Below are 20,113 nucleotides of genomic sequence, written 5' to 3'. Positions count from 1 at the left end.
CCGTTCTCACAGTCACAGCACATACAGCGGCCTGAAAATGTATTCACCCAACCTCGAGTTGTTTTTTTCTATATGAGCGAAGGCTCGTAGTAGAGCTCACACACACACACACACACACACACACACACACACACACACACACACACACACACACACACACACACACACGCACACCACAGTTACTGAGCTTGGGGGAAGTGCCGTCACTTCCCGGGATACTTGTCATATTATTATGCCACCTGAGCTTACTTCATGATGTTTTCAAATCAAACTTAATAAATAGCGTCTTCACAAACTACTCCAAAGTGATAAAGCTTTAAAAAATGCAGATAAAATGTGAATAATTTAGATTAACAGAGAAAATCAGATGATTCTCTCAATTACAAAAGTATTCAAACCCTTTGCCGAATTGACCGTAAATCAATTCATGACCAAATTATTTGTTTGAAAGTTTCCAAAATAAGTAATAGGTTTCACCTGTGTGTAATCAATGGTTTAACATATAAATTAAGCTCCCCACTTATCTAAGCAGTTTTAAGGTGCATCACACTTTTTCAACCAACAAGGCAAACATGAAGACCAAGGAGCTTTCCAAAGAAGTCAAACATAAAGTGGTGGAGAAGCTCTGGTCAGGAGAGGGTTATAAGAACATTTTAAAGTCACTCATTATCCCCTTGAGTATGGTGAAATCCATCATTAAGAAGTGGAAGACGTATCATACCACCCAGACTCTACCTACCCAGATCAGGTCAGCCATCCAAACTCAGCAGCCTGGCAAGCAGGAAACTGGTTCAACTGGAGATGGGGGTCTGTGTTCATCAATCAACAATATCCCGTTCCCTTCACCAAGATGGCCTATATGGACAAGTGGCAAGAAAGAAGCCATTACTGAAAAAGACGCATCTTAAAGCTCTTATGGAGTTTGCGATAAAGCATCTTAATGATAGTGCGAGCACATGGGGAAAAGTTTTGTGGTCATCCAAGACAAAAATTTAACTTTTTGGTCTAAATTCAAAGCGTTATGTCTGGCGGAAGCCAAACACTGCATGTCACCCAGTCAATACCATACTTACTGTCAATCATGGTGGAGGGCCATCATTATGGGACAGCTTTCCATCAGCAGGGACTAGCAAGCTTGTTGGGATAGAAGGGACAACGTACAGTGCAAAGTACAGGAGAATCCTTGATGAAAATCTGCTGGAGTCAGCCATGAATCTGAAACTGGGTAGGAGATTCACATTTCAGCAGGACAATGATCCAAATCACAAAGCTAAAGCCTCACTGGAGTGGCTGAAGAAGAAGAAAATAAATGTCAAAGTCCTGACTTCAACCCAATTGAACATTTATGGCGAGACTTGAAGGTTGCAGTCCATCGGCGATCCCCATCAAATTTGGCAGAACGAGAACAATTTTCACATGAAGAATGGGCAAAGATTTCACCATCTCACTGTACAAAGCTGGTAAAGACCGACTGAAAAAGACTCAAAGCAGTCATTGCTGCAAAAGGTGTTTTCACCAAGTAATGACCTTCGGGGCTGAATATACTTTTACAACCAGTGAATTTTGATTTGTATATGTTTTTTGCAGGTATTCCCGACATGTAACCCCCTTCAACTATAATAGTGTTCAGTTTGATCTCTTCAGTTATGAATACAAAAGTTCATTTGGAAAAAAAAAATTCTTCAAATTTCAAGTCAATCTGATGAAAATTGAGGATTTTAGAAATTTTGCCTATGTTGGTTTACCTTTTGGCCTATGTTGACCTTTTGGCCTATGATGACCAAAAATACAATTGGTGGTTGAATTCACTTACCAGATATGCAAATCCTCTTCAAATTTCAAGTCAATCAGATGAAAATTGAGGATTTTAGAAATATGACAAAGTTGGTGACCTATGGCCTATGTTGACCTATTGACCTTTTGAACACAAAAACAATAGGCTTCCTGATTATGACCAACTCTACCATTTGGTGAAGTTTCATGAAGGTAGGCTGAAAATTGTGACCTGTAGGCGACTGACAGGGTAAATCTTGTGTATTTCTTGTGTAAATGTAATCTTGTTTTGTAAATATAAATGTAATTGTAAAAATGTCTTGTAAATAAATGTAAATGTGTAAATGTATTTATTGTGCAATCTTGTGTAAATCTTGTGTAAATCTGTGTATTTTACAGGGGTAAAATACACACAGACAGACAGACAGAGAGATGAAAAATCACTCACAGAGTGACACTTGGCAAAAGCGAACAAAGTAGAAAGCCCTCACATCATAGGTGAAGTGGTTGTGGAAGTGTAACTCAGCGTAACTTATTAATTGGCACTGGTAACTTATTAATTAACCTGGTAACAAAGCAAATACATTTTACATGCAAACTCTGTGAAGGACGAGTTTGTAAATGAGTTAGGAATGTGCACGAACATGATAATCTCTTGAAACACCTGGTCACAGCCCCAGGCTGGAGCACCCCCCTATTGTTTGATAAATGGAACTCACAACAGGGGGGGCTAGCTGGCGCCAGGAAGGCGACCAGTAACGTCAGCGGAGAAGAGATTACGAGTTCAGCGGACAGAGGATTAAGTCGAGTTGGTCCATATAAGCGGGAGCTGCGGCTGGAGTCGGGAGGACTTGCTGCGAGGAGCTCTGACGAACGGGACCATGGCGGAGGAACATCAGCCGAACGAAAAGGACCATGGAAAAGAGTTAATCTCAGCCATTGAATAATGCGGTATTATTTGGTAAATGGAATGAAGTGAATAATAAAAAAGACCTTTTGTAAACCTGAGTCCGGTCATTGGAGTCCTGTGAGTCATACACGAAATTCTTCTACAATATGGAGGCACCGCTGAAATTTCGAGTGGACGTCGCCAAGGTGAGCATGTAAGCATGACGTCTTGGGGATCTGTCCATTATGAAATATGAATTCTGAAGATGGAGGATTTGGTGTGTGGGACTTGCATTCCGTAGGTAATCCAAGGAGTGTAAAAGTATTTTTGTCACGACCGTCCAAGGTAAAAGTCACGGATGGAACGGTTTAAATGATTCTATTATTCGTGTGCTTGCATATGCGTACGGTATACGCTGGGTGTTAAGAGGCTTACTCTGGTCTGCGGGCAAGTCGGCTCATGAAGTGCACCATGAGGCGATTTGTTTGCCGGGTCAGTAAGGTTCGGTAAGGTCCGTACACGTGTACAATCGTGTACACCCGTTTTAAATAGAGAAATTTTTTTCAGTTTTCCCGCCATAACTAAAACTCGTTCGATTTTTTTTTGACGAAATTTGCTAGATAAATAGCATGGGTGACACGGAACCAGTGCTGTTTTTTTTTTGACGAAATTTGCTAGATAAATAGCATGGGTGACACGGAACCAGTGCTGTTTTTTTTTTTGACGAAATTTGCTAGATAAATAGCATGGGTGACACGGATTAAATGATTTTATGATTATGAATTAATGAGGAAATGATTTTATATTTAAATATAAAAATTGATCTGCTTGGTGTTAGTTTAAGGGCTGTTCCAAATTTATCTTGATTATGAGACAAAAACAGCAGAATGGGAATCAACAGACAATGGAACAGCTCGCGACGAGTGTTTGTGGGTGACAACCACCCTCTGGTCGAGGCTCATAGAAGGGGTGATGCTTACTGATTCGGCACGCTTAAAATAGGTGTTAATGGTGGGATGTCAGAGGTTTTGGCGTGGGCTTAATAGTCACACTGTTTGAAAAATAATGCTCGATGCAACATGATCCTAAAAAGAACCCATCCCTACATCGAAGGATAAGGAAGGGAAGGAATGGAAAATTTGAAGTATTAAAGTTACGGAACTCAAAATGTCTGGGTTTGGATGGAGTCATTAAAGGATTGAGTCATTCATTGGTTTGATGATGGTCCTAATATTTTGATAAATGTTTGATAATGGTCCTGGTGATTTTAGTCCTAGGAATAATATATGCTAGTGGTTTGTCTGAAGGTTTTAATGAGATCGGATTTTATCTATCTATAATTCCAGTAATCTCGGTGTGTGTGTCGGTCTGTCTGTATGCGACCGCTGTTTCTCAACAACTACCGGTCCGATATACTTGAAACTTGCCAGGTATATTGGTGGGGACCCGAGGATGTGCCTTTTCAAGGTTTGAAATTAATCGGACGGGTGGGTCCCAGGGTGTGGTCGCCGTGTTCTGTGGTCGTTCGCTTTGGCTCTGCGGATGGACCGAACCATTGCATGTAAATAGAAGGGGGGTTCTGTGGTCGTTACTGCCACGTGGTTTCAAAGTTTTGTTGTTGTTGTTTGCACGCATGTTTTTTGCAAGCACGTACGGGCGAGCACGTACGTGCGGGCACGCCCTAGTATATATAAATTGAGGTAATATTAAGTTATGGAATTAATTGCTTTCAACAATGCAAAGGGTGATAAAATATGGGATTTTAATGGGATTTTTTAATGGGATATTGGTTTAGGAATGTTTAGAGGTCATTGCAATGCTGTTGGAACTTGTTGGAACTTGTTGTTGGAACTTGTTGTTGGAACTTGCTGTTGGAACTTGCTGTTGGAACTTGTTGTTGGAACTTGTTGTTGGAACTTGCTGTTGGAACTTGTTGTTGGAACTTGTTGGAACTTGTTGTTGGAACTTGTTGTTGGAACTTGCTGTTGGAACTTGTTGTTGGAACTTGCTGTTGGAACTTGTTGTTGGAACTTGTTGTTGGAACTTGCTGTTGGAACTTGCTGTTGGAACTTGTTGGAACTTGTTGTTGGAACTTGCTGTTGGAACTTGCTGTTGGAACTTGTTGGAACTTGTTGTTGGAACTTGTTGTTGGAACTTGCTGTTGGAACTTGCTGTTGGAACTTGTTGTTGGAACTTGTTGTTGGAACTTGCTGTTGGAACTTGCTGTTGGAACTTGTTGGAACTTGTTGTTGGAACTTGCTGTTGGAACTTGTTGGAACTTGTTGTTGGAACTTGTTGTTGGAACTTGCTGTTGGCACTTGTTGGAACTTGTTGGAACTTGTTGTTGGAACTTGTTGTTGGAACTTGCTGTTGGAACTTGCTGTTGGAACTTGTTGTTGGAACTTGTTGTTGGAACTTGTTGTTGGAACTTGCTGTTGGAACTTGTTGTTGGAACTTGTTGGAACTTGTTGTTGGAACTTGCTGTTGGAACTTGCTGTTGGAACTTGTTGGAACTTGTTGTTGGAACTTGCTGTTGGAACTTGTTGTTGGAACTTGTTGTTGGAACTTGTTGTTGGAACTTGCTGTTGGAACTTGTTGTTGGAACTTGCTGTTGGAACTTGTTGTTGGAACTTGTTGTTGGAACTTGCTGTTGGAACTTGCTGTTGGAACTTGTTGTTGGAACTTGTTGTTGGAACTTGCTGTTGGAACTTGCTGTTGGAACTTGTTGGAACTTGTTGTTGGAACTTGCTGTTGGAACTTGCTGTTGGAACTTGTTGGAACTTGTTGTTGGAACTTGTTGTTGGAACTTGCTGTTGGAACTTGCTGTTGGAACTTGTTGTTGGAACTTGTTGTTGGAACTTGCTGTTGGAACTTGCTGTTGGAACTTGTTGGAACTTGTTGTTGGAACTTGCTGTTGGAACTTGTTGGAACTTGTTGTTGGAACTTGTTGTTGGAACTTGCTGTTGGCACTTGTTGGAACTTGTTGGAACTTGTTGTTGGAACTTGTTGTTGGAACTTGTTGTTGGAACTTGCTGTTGGAACTTGTTGTTGGAACTTGTTGGAACTTGTTGTTGGAACTTGTTGTTGGAACTTGTTGTTGGAACTTGCTGTTGGAACTTGTTGGAACTTGTTGTTGGAACTTGTTGTTGGAACTTGCTGTTGGCACTTGTTGGAACTTGTTGGAACTTGTTGTTGGAACTTGTTGTTGGAACTTGCTGTTGGAACTTGCTGTTGGAACTTGTTGTTGGAACTTGTTGTTGGAACTTGCTGTTGGAACTTGCTGTTGGAACTTGTTGGAACTTGTTGTTGGAACTTGCTGTTGGAACTTGCTGTTGGAACTTGTTGTTGGAACTTGTTGTTGGAACTTGCTGTTGGAACTTGTTGTTGGAACTTGTTGGAACTTGTTGTTGGAACTTGCTGTTGGAACTTGCTGTTGGAACTTGTTGGAACTTGTTGTTGGAACTTGCTGTTGGAACTTGTTGTTGGAACTTGTTGTTGGAACTTGTTGTTGGAACCCGTACTTATTTAATTAATTACATTTCTTATTACATTACAGTAATTACATTACAGTAATTACCTGAGGTAATTACAGTAATTACAGTTCCGGTAATTACAGTAATTACAGTAATCATTACAGTAATTGCAGTAATCTTATTACAGTAATTACATTACATTAACTCAGGCACCTTTTGAGTAAGGAAGCTGATATTTGGACATGACACTGACCAAGTGATGTGGCTGTCAAGGAAAATATTGATTTATTGATTAATCATTTAATAAATTAACTCGTTGATTTATAAATGACTTATTTAATTAAAATTCCTGAGAGATACATCTTCGGATGAAATACTTGCAGATTGGTTATGCTATGAGCCAATTGATTAAGGAAAATATTTTGTGATGGCCATATTGGCAATTTCGTGGCCATATTCGTGGCAACTCAGTTAGTGCCACTGCACCTTTAAAATGCATCCCTGCGTTCATTTTTCGATCGATTGAGTTGAAATTTTGAACAATCGGATCTGGACTGTCGTTGTTAACGACTCTAGCACGCACTCGTCCAATCAGGATGGAGCGGTATGGTCCCCGGATCATCACTGCCCGCAGTTTTAATTAATTTTACTTTTTCTCTTGGGCATATAATTTTGAAGACATGCATGTCATGATAGAGGAAATGTTTGTTCTGTTAAACGGAATAAATGTTGTTAATGCATGTGTGTGTGTATTTTTGTGTATTTGGATATATTTTCACGACTAATTCCAGTTATCGTCCTGCAAAAGGTCTGCTCGTTCTTTTCCTTTGAGTCGTAAATTCCTGTTGAATTCTCATTAAAAAGCGGAATTAAGTACGCTGTGTGATGATGGAGATCCTTGATGACGAATCAGGAATAGTGAATGAGCAGACAAATATCACGGATGGTACACCAGATAGGGAAAATGTAGATGAAACCCCTTTTTGCTCAGGTGCTGTGTAGCGCTGCACAAAGATCCATATGAGCGGGGCCTGGGTGCTGTGTAATTAGTACACAAAGAACCAATTACTAGGGTGCTGAATAAACACAAAGATCCATTTTTGGAGCTGGTTCTCCCGGTGCTGTGATTTATTCAAAGAACCAAAATCTTGTAAGAATTAAGATATGATTTGTCGACATCATAAATACTTTAATATATGTAACGATTTTTGTAACGATCATCCTGCAAAAGGTCTGCTCGTTCTTTTCCTTTGAGTCGTAAAATCCTGTTGAATTCTCATTAGAATGCGGAATTAAGTACGCTGTGTGATGATGGAGATCCTTGATGACGAATCAGGAATAGTGAATGAGCAAACAAATATCACGGATGCTGCGGCTGGAGCAGGGGAAGCGATTTTTGAATTGTTCAGTGATTATTCGATATTGTTATGACTTATTGTCAATAGGTATACTAAGTGGCCATGAGGTAGCCTGTTGCTATGTACAGTTTTATTCTATTGTTGATTATACCACATAACTGTGGTGATAAAGGAAATGTTCGTTTTAAATAGATGATTATGATATGACCATGACTATAAAATCATGATGATTATTATGAATGATATCATAGGGTTCAAATGCAGAATGATTGCATGAACTTGGGAAAGAACTTTCAAGCCCTATGGGATAAATTGGGTGGTACAAGCGATGGAGTTTCAAAATTTAGCATGATTAAAGGAATTTTACAGTCTTATTTCAGGAGTTTTACGAAATTTATATTGCCAAGAGATTTTGGATACTATTAAAAGAAAAAATGATGAGATATTTTTCCCAATGAACTTTAATATCTGCCATCCATTTTGGCTGTCTCACGAATGAAGGATGAGTTGCCTTTAGTGGTTGCAAAGAAAATTTGTGGAGACCAGGCAAAATGGGAAAATATGTCAGATATGACCCTAGGACAGGACGGTGATTCATCAATTGACATGAGGTACGAACCCGAGGTGACGACCGATGAAATTCGATCTCAGTCAATGGATGGACCTGTCCTGACATCATTGGGGAAAGGGCCTATGCAAAGAGACATCCAAAGTGATTAATTTGATTTATTGATGAATATTGATGAATTAATTGAAATTGAATAATTGATTGAATTGTCGATTGATTGAATCTAATTGATTGAATTTAAGTGAATAAATTTAACTGAATAAATTGAACTGAATAAATTGAATTGAATATATTGATTGTTTGATTGATGAAAATGCGGTCTCAAGAAAGAAGCTTTGATATCTTTGCGAGATATTATCAATGTGGAGACAACCTGGGAAAATTGAGCAAGGTGGTGAGTTTATATACAGATATATATGTGCGGTTACCATTGTGTGATTTCCCCGTCAACAGAGCGGACACCTGAGGATTCACCCATTTCATACTGACCCTCCGGCTCATCTGCAAATACTGATCTGTGAGATTGGATTGTGCAAAAGCCACGGCTGAGGGAGATTCTCTGGAAATCACCGTGTGAACAGGTGGAGAGACCCTTCCTGGAGGTACGAGTGAAGCTTTAGAGGAACAAACTACAACACATCCAACGCTACTTTGATAAAAGGCAGAATGGGAAATGGAGCCTGCAAGAATACACAAGGACAACCAGAGAGTCCACCAAAAGGTACTTGTACACATCATATGTACGACCGTTATGGTGCAGAAGCTATAAGGCAGGTCGAGAATTGGTATTTGTGGACAAAGGGACATGATAAGGAGTTTCCAAGAGATGGTACATTTGAGCGAAGTCGATTGGAAAGATTGGAACAAATATTGAAAGCCAGGAAGAGACAGAATCTAACGGTAGACTGGCTTGCATTCCATCTTTGGGATGGTGAATCCAGACAACGGGAACAGCAAGAACGGATAACGGATCTTGAACTTAAAATAAAAAGGATACAGGATACAGTGCAGGAGACAAATGCACAACTGCCCTCGAAATTAGGAATGAAAGTGACGGTTGTCCCATCTGATTTCCAGTTGTCTCCCCAAAAAAGGACGGTACAGAGAATTTTTTCGTGTTTCAGGAGACAACGAGAGATTGCAGTGGCAACTCAGGAATGTAGAGATGCAGCCCAGCAATACAAATGCACAGGTGCACAGACCAGGAAACGACAGAAACCGGTGTTTCGAGTGTGGAAAGATGGGACATTGGAGAAGAAGATGTCCGTATGTCAACAGGAGGACAAGGTCATGGGGCAAACCAAGATCAAGGGTACCAGTACGTACCGGTACCTCAGACAATGATTAGGCCTTCATTGCTGCAAATCCCAAATGATGATTGGCCTCAACAGATGCGATTACTGGACAAACATGAATAACTGTCAATGATTCTTGGGTCTGAAAAGTTTTCGGAGCAAGAATTATTCATTTTTTTCTTTTGCTTGTAAGCAAATTAGTAATTAATTGATCACATGCCGAAATTGGATCTTTTATGTTGGGCACACAATTTTAAATTTACAAAGTTGGAACAATTGCTTTGCAAATTTTTGAAACTAAGTGACAAGAGTCACATGATGATCAGGTGGGAATTTCGGACTAGTGTTCCGCATGATTGATAGGTCAGTGGTCGACTGACATGCAAATGGGTGTGTAGTCAAATTTGGATAAATTATTGTGGGAACTGAAAGGGTAATTTCAATGTGACATCATAGGGGTTTTCTAAGAATAAGCTTTTGGTCCATTTGTGTATTAGCATTTCTAAAATTGAAGGACAAATTTTATGAAATTGAAATAAAATTGACACCCATCTTGATCTGTAAATAATAGTTCCAACGCAAACAAATACGCATAATGCAGGTGTGTGTGTATTTTTGTGTGTCAATGTTAGTGTTTTTATTGTTTTGTGTATCAATCTTACAAGATTGTTGACACCGACAGTGTGCCTGTCTGGAAATGGATAGTTTTATGTGGATGGGATTGAATATGCAGAGAATCCGTAAAATAAAATAGAAATAAAATTTGATTATGAACATTATCTCTTTTGTCAAGGGAGATGGAATATAAAGATTTGATGTGCTGGGTTATGAGCAGCTATTCATTCATAGTAAAATTGTGAGTAATTTGGGGATTCCATTTTGATAGAATTTATATGAGAATAACAGCTATTTATGGATATGAGCTTCATAAAAGGAAATGAGGGAGTACAAAATTATCCAAATTTGGGAGAGGTCTTACACTGACTTCCCAGAATACTCTGCTCATGGATTTATATATATATATATAAACTTGAATTTTATCAGCATATAAATTGTGCTGCATGTATGGATGTGTATTAGGCATAGATGATATGGGAAAATAGTAAAGAAAATCTTGCTGATTGGAACTATTGTGAGTTTTAAAACGGAATGCATTGTGCATCTTAAACCAAGGGGCAGACATGAACGCGCTGTTACGTTATTTATACTCAGAACGCGCTGTTACATGTACCTGCAACATATTTGTTAATCTCGCACACCTATATTGGCATACTGGTGTCAGTAGTACTCACTGGGTGCATAGAAATGGATGAGCAACAGTTAAGGGGGTGTATTAAAACACTTACTTGGATACTTTCTACAAAAGTAGGGGTTTCAATAAGTGGTACCATACACATGGGATTCATCAAATTAAGTTTTGGAGTTCAAACAAAGTCACTGGTTAACAGATGGGAATGGATAGTAAATAAATTCTTCGATGCTGGGTAAATGAAGTGAGATATTACAAAGACTTATTAGAGCTATTGTTCTTCCTTGCAGCAGTGGGAGAAAATTTAGATCCAACATAATGAATCTATAAATGAATGTGATAGGGATAATATCCTCAATTTGTACTAATTATTTGATTGTGGGTAAAGGAATTAATTAATCGTAGTGGATTGTTAACAAGCAGCCTGAAATGTCCTGAGAGTGTGCATCCATGTAATCAGAAATCCCAGATTTGTTTTTACAAACAACATTTTGGTAGAGATCTTATGCGGACGAATACTTGCTTGGTAGATAAAAACGGTACTGCATGTTGGCAGCCACTTCAGTGGCCATTTAGGCCGAACAAATAGGAAAAAACTGTAATTGAATATGTAATTTACAGATGAGTATTTGGGAAGTAAAAAGGGAATTTATTGATTTGGGAGACATTTTTCGAAGGTTTATTAAAGTGTTGCAATATGACATTTGGCAAGGAAAATTATTGGATGGGAAAATTAGATCTGTTTATAAAATGAGTTTGTTGACCCATTGAAGTTAATTCTTTGAATTGTTGTTTAATTAGCATTTTGAGTTCAAATTGGAAATAGTTTGGTAGAGCTTTGGTTAAAACCTTTGGTTGCAGTGTTTTGGAACAAATTGATAAACCATAGGAGATTGATAAGAATAGAAAAAAAATATGGACCCAAAATAGAAAGTTGGATTCATGCCCCTCATTGCAAACAAGGACATGGGGCTAAGGTGGACGATCCCACAGAAAATGAGGCTGCACCTAGCAGCCCAGCAGAACATTCAGTGGTAGATAAATGATAGTCGTGATTTACAGTCATTTGAATTACATTTTAACACCCCTTGCATTGATAAACATTACATTTTCAACATGTGATATTCCTACTTGGGATAGTGACATTTATTTGCCTACATGACATACAATTACCTGCTGATATTAATACAACATGAGTGAAAAATGTATCACAACTACACTCATGATCAGGGGATTGAGTTCAACCCCGGGAGATAGGGGGATCAGGGCAAGACAAATAATCTGATTATGTTACATATTAAGGGATTTTCTTTATTTACCTTTTAGGAAGCTTGTTAGTTTGGTATATAATGTTAAATGTCATCGACATATAACTATGTCATAGGTATGAATATATACAAGGAGTAGCAGACTTGTTTGTTGGTTTAGTAGTTATATTGGCAATTGTTTTAGTGGTGGCTTGCTTGAAAGCCTTAGTGACGGTGTGTTTGAATAAGGTAACCAACAACACGATGATAACGCATGAAGTGACAAATGAGGAAAGAAATGTGAAACCAGAAAAGGAAGACTTTTATGGCGACATAAACAGTAGAATTAAGATAATGGCATAACGACAATGTTATGAGTTGTGTCAATTACAATATCAGTGAACTCATATCACCACGAGTGACACACTGTTAGAAAAACAGAGGGAAAAGAAAAAGTGGAGAGGAATTATGGTAATAATACATTATGCTTAATTTGTTGGTTTGGGAAAATTGTTGTTGGGAATTAGATATTCCCGTTTGTGATTGTAATCATATACAATGCTATTCTTAGATTAGTAATAAAATACATACCTGATTGAATATTATTTGTGTGACGCATATAAATGAATATAACGTTTGTGTTAAGGAAAAAACAACAAATTGTTGAATGTGAAACTGTCGGAAGATATACATGATTATGCTGATTTCATGGTAAGATGTACCCTATCTGATCCAGTGTGTGCGGAAAGCAGATTCAGATGTGACTGAGCATAAGGATAAGACGAGATCACAGTTTGGAGGGATTGCTAACGGAATTGGGAAGAAGGTCGAGAAAGAAAATTTGTGGCTAAAAAATGAAGTTAATCGTGGCATACACCCTCTTTCTCAAAGAATGATGAAGACATTCTCCCGTGTAACTTGGAGATGAATGCTTACCTTCACCAAGGAAATTTATGTGACCATTTGCCTGGATCACACTGCAACATATGAAAGAAAGGCGATCACTTACTCTTGTTCGAAGGCTTCGAACATTCACCACATCAGAAGTTGCAGGACAACGACATTTTACCTGCAACCTCTGTGAAATGCGGGGACATATGTTATTACTTCACCAACGTCCGGGGAACCAGCATGGAGCTGCAAAAAACGGCTGTGCCCTTGTCACAACAGCTGTGCACGATTCTGCTGGTTGCTCCTGGTAAGGACCATGAATGACCTGAACACCATGGTCCCAACATCATTGTGGATGCATCCGGCATCCCTGTTCCACATCTTGCTGGCCAATCAACGTCACACCAATACTTGCTGCCCACTCACAATGAGGGAGGAGGCAAGTCGACTACAACTGGGTGAAGGCCGTGTTCAGGAATTACTATGGTTTACAGCAAAAAGTGGCAAGAATGCTACAAGGAGAGCAGGGTCAGCCTATGACTCCGCAATGTTACCACAACAGCGAAATCCTACACGAAGTAGTGCAGGAGCTATGAAGACATTAGGAGAAAATGTTTCATACCAGGATTCAAACACAAGTGATCAGCCCTTCCTTTCAAACAAAGTCAACATTTGTGTGGAGGAAAACGTTTTTGCCAGATGGTGCAGATGCTTTACAAAACTTGAAAATGAAGTGAAATTGTTGTATCTTGGTGATGGTGAAGTGTTGTTTTGAAAATATATTTGTGATGCAAATGCAATAGATTGAACGATATGGAAGGAGTCAATGACCAACGAAATGTTTTGTGATTCTTGCAGGATGACGGTGTATGCCCAAGGGAATTTGATTACCAAAGTGATTGATTATTTACTTATACTTGTAATGATGTTTACTTGTAGTGATTGATTATTTACTTATACTTGTAATGATGTTTACTTGTAGTGATTGATTATTTACTTATACTTGTAATGATGTTTACTTGTAGTGATTGATTATTTACTTATATTGATGTTTAGATTAATGGTTAATATAAACAAAAAACAAAAAGATGAGGGAATTGTGGAAGTGTAACTCAGCGTAACTTATTAATTGGCACTGGTAACTTATTAATTAACCTGGTAACAAAGCAAATACATTTTACATGCAAACTCTGTGAAGGACGAGTTTGTAAATGAGTTAGGAATGTGCACGAACATGATAATCTCTTGAAACACCTGGTCACAGCCCCAGGCTGGAGCACCCCCCTATTGTTTGATAAATGGAACTCACAACAGGGGGGGGCTAGCTGGCGCCAGGAAGGCGACCAGTAACGTCAGCGGAGAAGAGATTACGAGTTCAGCGGACAGAGGATTAAGTCGAGTTGGTCCATATAAGCGGGAGCTGCGGCTGGAGTCGGGAGGACTTGCTGCGAGGAGCTCTGACGAACGGGACCATGGCGGAGGAACATCAGCCGAACGAAAAGGACCATGGAAAAGAGTTAATCTCAGCCATTGAATAATGCGGTATTATTTGGTAAATGGAATGAAGTGAATAATAAAAAAGACCTTTTGTAAACCTGAGTCCGGTCATTGGAGTCCTGTGAGTCATACACGAAATTCTTCTACATGGTATACCAGCCAAAAATGTTTTAATCGAATGTTTTAATTTAATCCTTATCCTAAAAAACTGAAATTGCATGCACATGATCGATGACCGATTTGTATGGAAATATTAAATTTATGACATCATAGGTCACGTGGTTTGGCAGCCATATTGGATTTAACCTAAAACCTTAAAAAAACATCTTCCCCCAAACCACCAAATTGATTGACTCGAAACTTTGCATGTCTTTGACAATGCATGGTGATTAAAAGTTGATCACAAAAATATCATTGGTCACATGGTGTGGCAGCCATATTGGATTGAAGGAAAATATTAAATAATTGTATATCTTAAACCGCTTATCCTATCAATGCTAAATTTTACAAATATCATCGAACACCACTGCTGCATATCGTTTGAAAATTATGATGTTGTAGGTCACGTGGTTTGGCAGCCATCTTGAATAGAAAAACGAACCTTATCCGATCAACACGAAACTTCACAATGTGATCCCCAACACATACATATGTAGAGGTCATATGTCACGTGGTGTGGCAGCCATATTAGCTTGAAAGCCAATATTTAAAAAAAATCTCATCTCTGAAACCGCTTCACCGATCGATGTGAAACCTGTCATGGCTGGTGAAAATGTGATATTGAAAACAGCTGAAGGAATTTAAATCAAATTTGATTCTTTTTAGGACAGTGAACGAGGTCATCTACCCATTGTGAGACTATGCGGAGGCATATTGGCGACACAGTCGCATTGCTCTAGTCTAATTTATCTTAGTTATCTGCTACTTTTACTGAAGAATCGACACAGGACTTGGGGTCGGGGGAGGGGAGAGGAGGAGGTTGAAGAGTTGGGAGATTGGTGTACATGGCTTGGCGGAGTTGGGAAATAATTTGGGGTTGGATGAGTGGGGGTGTGGGAGAGGGGGGGAGGTGGGGTGGGGAGAGGGTTTGAAAACAGGGTGGTGGGGAGGAAGGAGGGGAGGTTGAAGAGTTGGGAGATTGGTGTACATGGCTTGGGGGAGTTGGGAAATAATTTGGGGTTGGATGAGTGTGGGTGTGGGAGAGAGGGGGAGGTGGGGTGGGGAGAGGGTTTGAAAACAGGGTGGTGGGGAGGGAGGAGGGGAGGTTGAAGAGTTGGGAGATTGGTGTACATGGCTTGGGGGAGTTGGGGAAGAATTTGGGGTTGGATGAGTGGGGGTGTGGGGGGGGGGTTGGAAGGAGGAGTGGGAGTTGAGGACTTCGAGTCACGTTTTAATTTCGTAGAATTTCCAGAGGTCCCTGCTAGTTATATTATAATATTTGCACTTCCATCTACAAACGTGTATTAATCAACTAAATATGGTTTATAACATGGCGAATGGGAAAGTGAAATTTCATAATGGAAATACATATTTCAGATAGCCAAAGCAATTTTCCCGAGTGGCATTGACGAATGACGCCTCATTGTTCTGAAGAATCACACGATTGTTATCATAATGTTACTCACAAGACAGCACCTTAACCACCCAAATCAAGCTTTTCATGTATGGTAAGAGGCTTCCATAGCTGTGGGTCAAAATAATGAAATAGATTCTCACTGTGGTTCCATCTTTTGAAAATATTAATGATGCAGGTGCGTCACGACGGTGTCCATGGTGTCACAATGTGAAGCAGGTAATTAAAAGTGCATAGCAGTGATGGAAGGACAGGTAAGATAGACAGTTTGAATAACCACGTTGCCTACATGGAGGACTCACCTCTGAGCTGTGCAGCCTGGGTTCGAATCCCGACGCAGCTATAAACTCTCATCCTGGTCTCTCGCAGGCAGGGCCTGGATCTAGCAAGATGAATCCGACGTCCTTCGTAAAGAGTAGGCGAGCTATCGCCGGCACCCTGAACTAAACACAGTGCATGATATCAGAGGCATAGCGGCGCTCCCACCAATTAGGCTGGTTAAAAAAAAAATTCCTGTTTATCATCGCCGCCCACCCCCATAAAAGTCGTCCGCCCCTAAAAAATCTTTTTTTTTTTTCTCGCGAACTCAGTAAAATCCGTTCGAATTTTGGAATTGGAACAGGTTCGAATTTTGTATGTGCTCGCGGACTGTCTGAGCCAAGTTACATGTGCGCGACAGTTTGACAGAAAATGCCGTTCGTTGTTTGCCAAATTCGGCGAACGTCCAGTGTTCTAAAGGCCTGGGTTGGTGTCAAAGTGCCAGAACATATCACTCTAGAGTCTAGACGAACTGTATTATGAGCTCGTGTCGGGAACGCTTGATGGTAAGAAATAACCGTTTTAATGTACGTTGTTGTTGTTGTTGAATATTTAGTGTGTGCGGGTTTTCCCCCTCACTCGCCATCCACGTGGACCGCAAGGTTTTGCTTGATAAATGGGGTGTGCGCTTCCTTATTTTATTCATAAAGAATGGTGGGAAATGTTGGACTCTAGTTCTGTTCTGAACTAAGCTTTGTTAATATACCTGCACTGGGATCCCAGATCTGTATTTCTAGTTTTCATTCCCGGGTGGTTCAAAATTCCAAACCAAATCCAGACTTGGAAAAACATAATTTCAGTACAAAACACTGAATTTGATCTGAGACTGATGAATACTTGCAATTATTAGTTGTGAAAGGGTGTGTGTGTGTGTGTGTGTGTGTGTGTGTGTGTGTGTGTGTGTGTGTGTGTGTGTGTGTGTGTGTGTAGGGGGAGCGGGTGGTCATTTTTTCAATGTACAATTTTTCCCCACATTTTTGTTGTTTGAACCTTGATGTTTGTGGCTTGGCTGATAGGTAAACAGTATAGTAGACAATGTACAAGTATATTTTATAGTGATTTTCTATTTCAGGTGTACCAATTGAGGACACCAATGGAGTGGTAAACATCTCAGTGGGAGATAAAAAGACTGACCCATGTTGCAGCTAGAGATTCAACATTGGCAGATGTCATCAATACCCTTGGAAATTTCATTGCGTTCGTTATTACTGTCCTGGATCAGCCAAACCAACAGAAGACCAATGAACATAATGCTTTCGATATGTATGAATGCTATGGCAATAGCTGCTGATAGATACATGTATGGCAACCGGACATTATTCTTAAAAGCCGAAGTTTTGGTCTACCATTGTTGTATGTATCAGAAAATATTAAAAGTAAACAGAACTCAATGTGACACAGGTTTCTTTATTTTCTTTATTTGAATCGTATCAGTGCGTACATACGAAGGTTTACTAGTTTAGAAATCATAACATGATTCATCATATATGTCCGATCAAGTATATTTAAGAAAAAAACATATTGTGCGTTGAATAATCCATTGAATTTCACTCTGAAAATAAAAATTAAAAAAACCCTCCCTCCCTGCCCACTTTTTAATGATTTTCTGTTGTCTGTGGCCCTTTTAATATCCCACGATGTCTTCTGCGAAGAGTAGGTGGCGGGTTATCTCCGGCACACTCAACAACTTGCAAATTCCTGCAAACTTAATTCGATCGTCAGAACTGGCCAGCCACTTCGTGAAAGACTTGGAGCACAAACGTTCCCCAAACGATCGAGCAAGGTGGGAATACTTATGGTTGTGGCTGTGACACATCTCCCACTGATCTGGATCTGGATTCGGACCTAAACCAAAATCGAATTGGCTTGTTCTTGTCACTTACTCAACCCATTCACCAAGTTTTGTCAGAATCCGTCCACAACTTTTTGAGACATCGTGATAATATATGGTTTTTGTTCCAATCTCCAAATGGTGAAGAATCAGAAAAAAAAAAAAAAAAAATTCTCGTATCCGGATTTTCACAAAAATCGAATCGCTTTTACCTTGTCATACAACCAACCTGTCCGCGAAGTTTCGTTCGAATCGGTCCACAGCTTTTAGAAATATCATGCTATATATCGTTTTTGGCCACATCTCTCAATGGTGAAGAATCACTTAAGAAATGAAATAATTCTCATATCCGAATCCATATTCAGATCTTCATCAAAATCTAATATATTTGTCCTTGTCAGAAACCCAACCGTCCACCAAGTTTCGTCCAAATCCGTGCCCAACTTTTTGAGATATCCTGCTACATATCGCTTTTGGCCCTACGTCTCAATGGTGAAGAATCACTAAAAAAATTCTCGGATCCGGATTGGAATCTTCACCAAAATCAAATGAATTCTTCCTTATCACACACCCAACATGCGCACCAGGTTTCATCCAAATCCGTCCAAAACTTTTTGAGATATCTTGCTATGTATTGTTTTTGGCCCAATCTCTCAATGTGTTGAAGAATCACTTAAACATTCCCAGATCCAGATCCAGATCCGGATCTTCACCAAAATTGAATCAATTCTTCCTTGTCACACACACAACTGGTCCACCAAGTTTCGTTCAAATCCATCCATAACCTTTTGATATATCCTGCTATGTATCGCTTTTGACCCTACGTCGCAATGGTGAAGAATCACTAAAAAATTCTCGGATCCGGATTCGAATCTTTACCAAAATCAAATCAATTCTTCCTTATCACACACCCAACATGCGCACCAGGTTTCATCCAAATCCGTCCAAAACTTTTTGAGATATCGTGCTATGTATTGTTCAATCTCTCAATGTGTTGAAGAATCACTTAAACATTCCCAGATCCAGATCCAGATCCGGATCTTCACCAAAATTGAATCAATTCTTCCTTGTCACACACACAACCGGTCCACCCAGTTTCGTCCAAATCCATCCATAACCTTTTGATATATCCTGCTATGTATCGTTTTGGCCCGCTCTCCCAATGGTGAAGAATCATTAAGAAATTTAATAATTCTCATATCCGAATCCATATTCAGATTTTCACCAAAATCGAATCGATTCTTCTTTGACACACACACAACCTGTCCACAAAGTTTCGTCCAAATCCGCCCATAACTTTTTAAGATATTCTGCTATGTATCGTTTTTGGCCCTATCTCCCAGTGATGAAGAATCACTTTAAAAATTCTAGTAGCCGGATTCGAATCCTGATCTTCACCAAAATCTAATGATTTTGTCCTTGTCACAAACGCTACATCTCTGCTAAATTTCCTGCGAATCCGTCAACAACTTTTTGAGATATTTTGTTCACAAACAGACAAACGGACAGACAAACGGACAGACAAACGGACAGACAGGGGTGAAAACATAACCTCCATCCACCTTTCGTGGCGGAGGTAACTCCAACAACCCTGGTCTATTGCCTATTGCTCATTATTTTAAACAGCTGTTAGTACATCTGTCTAATATCTAATGAGCAAAATCACACTCATTAATTAAATTGTATCTTTCAGATTTTCCCCCAACTCCAACAACAAGCTGAAGCCGTATTTATTTATAACTTTCACCGGAAATTAAGTGACTTTTATGCACACCAGGTTTTTCTCCTGCGAACCGCTCACCATCGCCCCCTCGTTCCAGCATGCATTGCCTTGTATTTCCTCCCCCTGGTTGAGCCATCATCTATGGACACCTTTATCTTTTTTTAAGAAAACCTACATAGTATTTTAAAAACCCGACAGCAATGATTGTGAAATTGACCGAAGAACTTTTCCTTTTTTGGATGCATCATGTACAAGTTGTTATTTTGACGATACTTCCAACCCCTAAGGCAAGTGTTCTACATTAATTGATTTTGTACATAATACTGTCTTTGTAATTGACTTGCAATTTCTTGTTGGTCATTGGAGACTTTGTCAAACGAATGGTCCGCCATCTGTTATGAGCACTTTGATGTTTCTATCTGGGATGT

Source organism: Myxine glutinosa, chromosome 10 (assembly GCF_964187855.1).
Source record: "Myxine glutinosa chromosome 10, kmMyxGlut1.1, whole genome shotgun sequence".
Classification (NCBI taxonomy): domain Eukaryota; kingdom Metazoa; phylum Chordata; class Myxini; order Myxiniformes; family Myxinidae; genus Myxine; species Myxine glutinosa.
Note: the sequence above shows the minus strand (reverse complement) of the source record.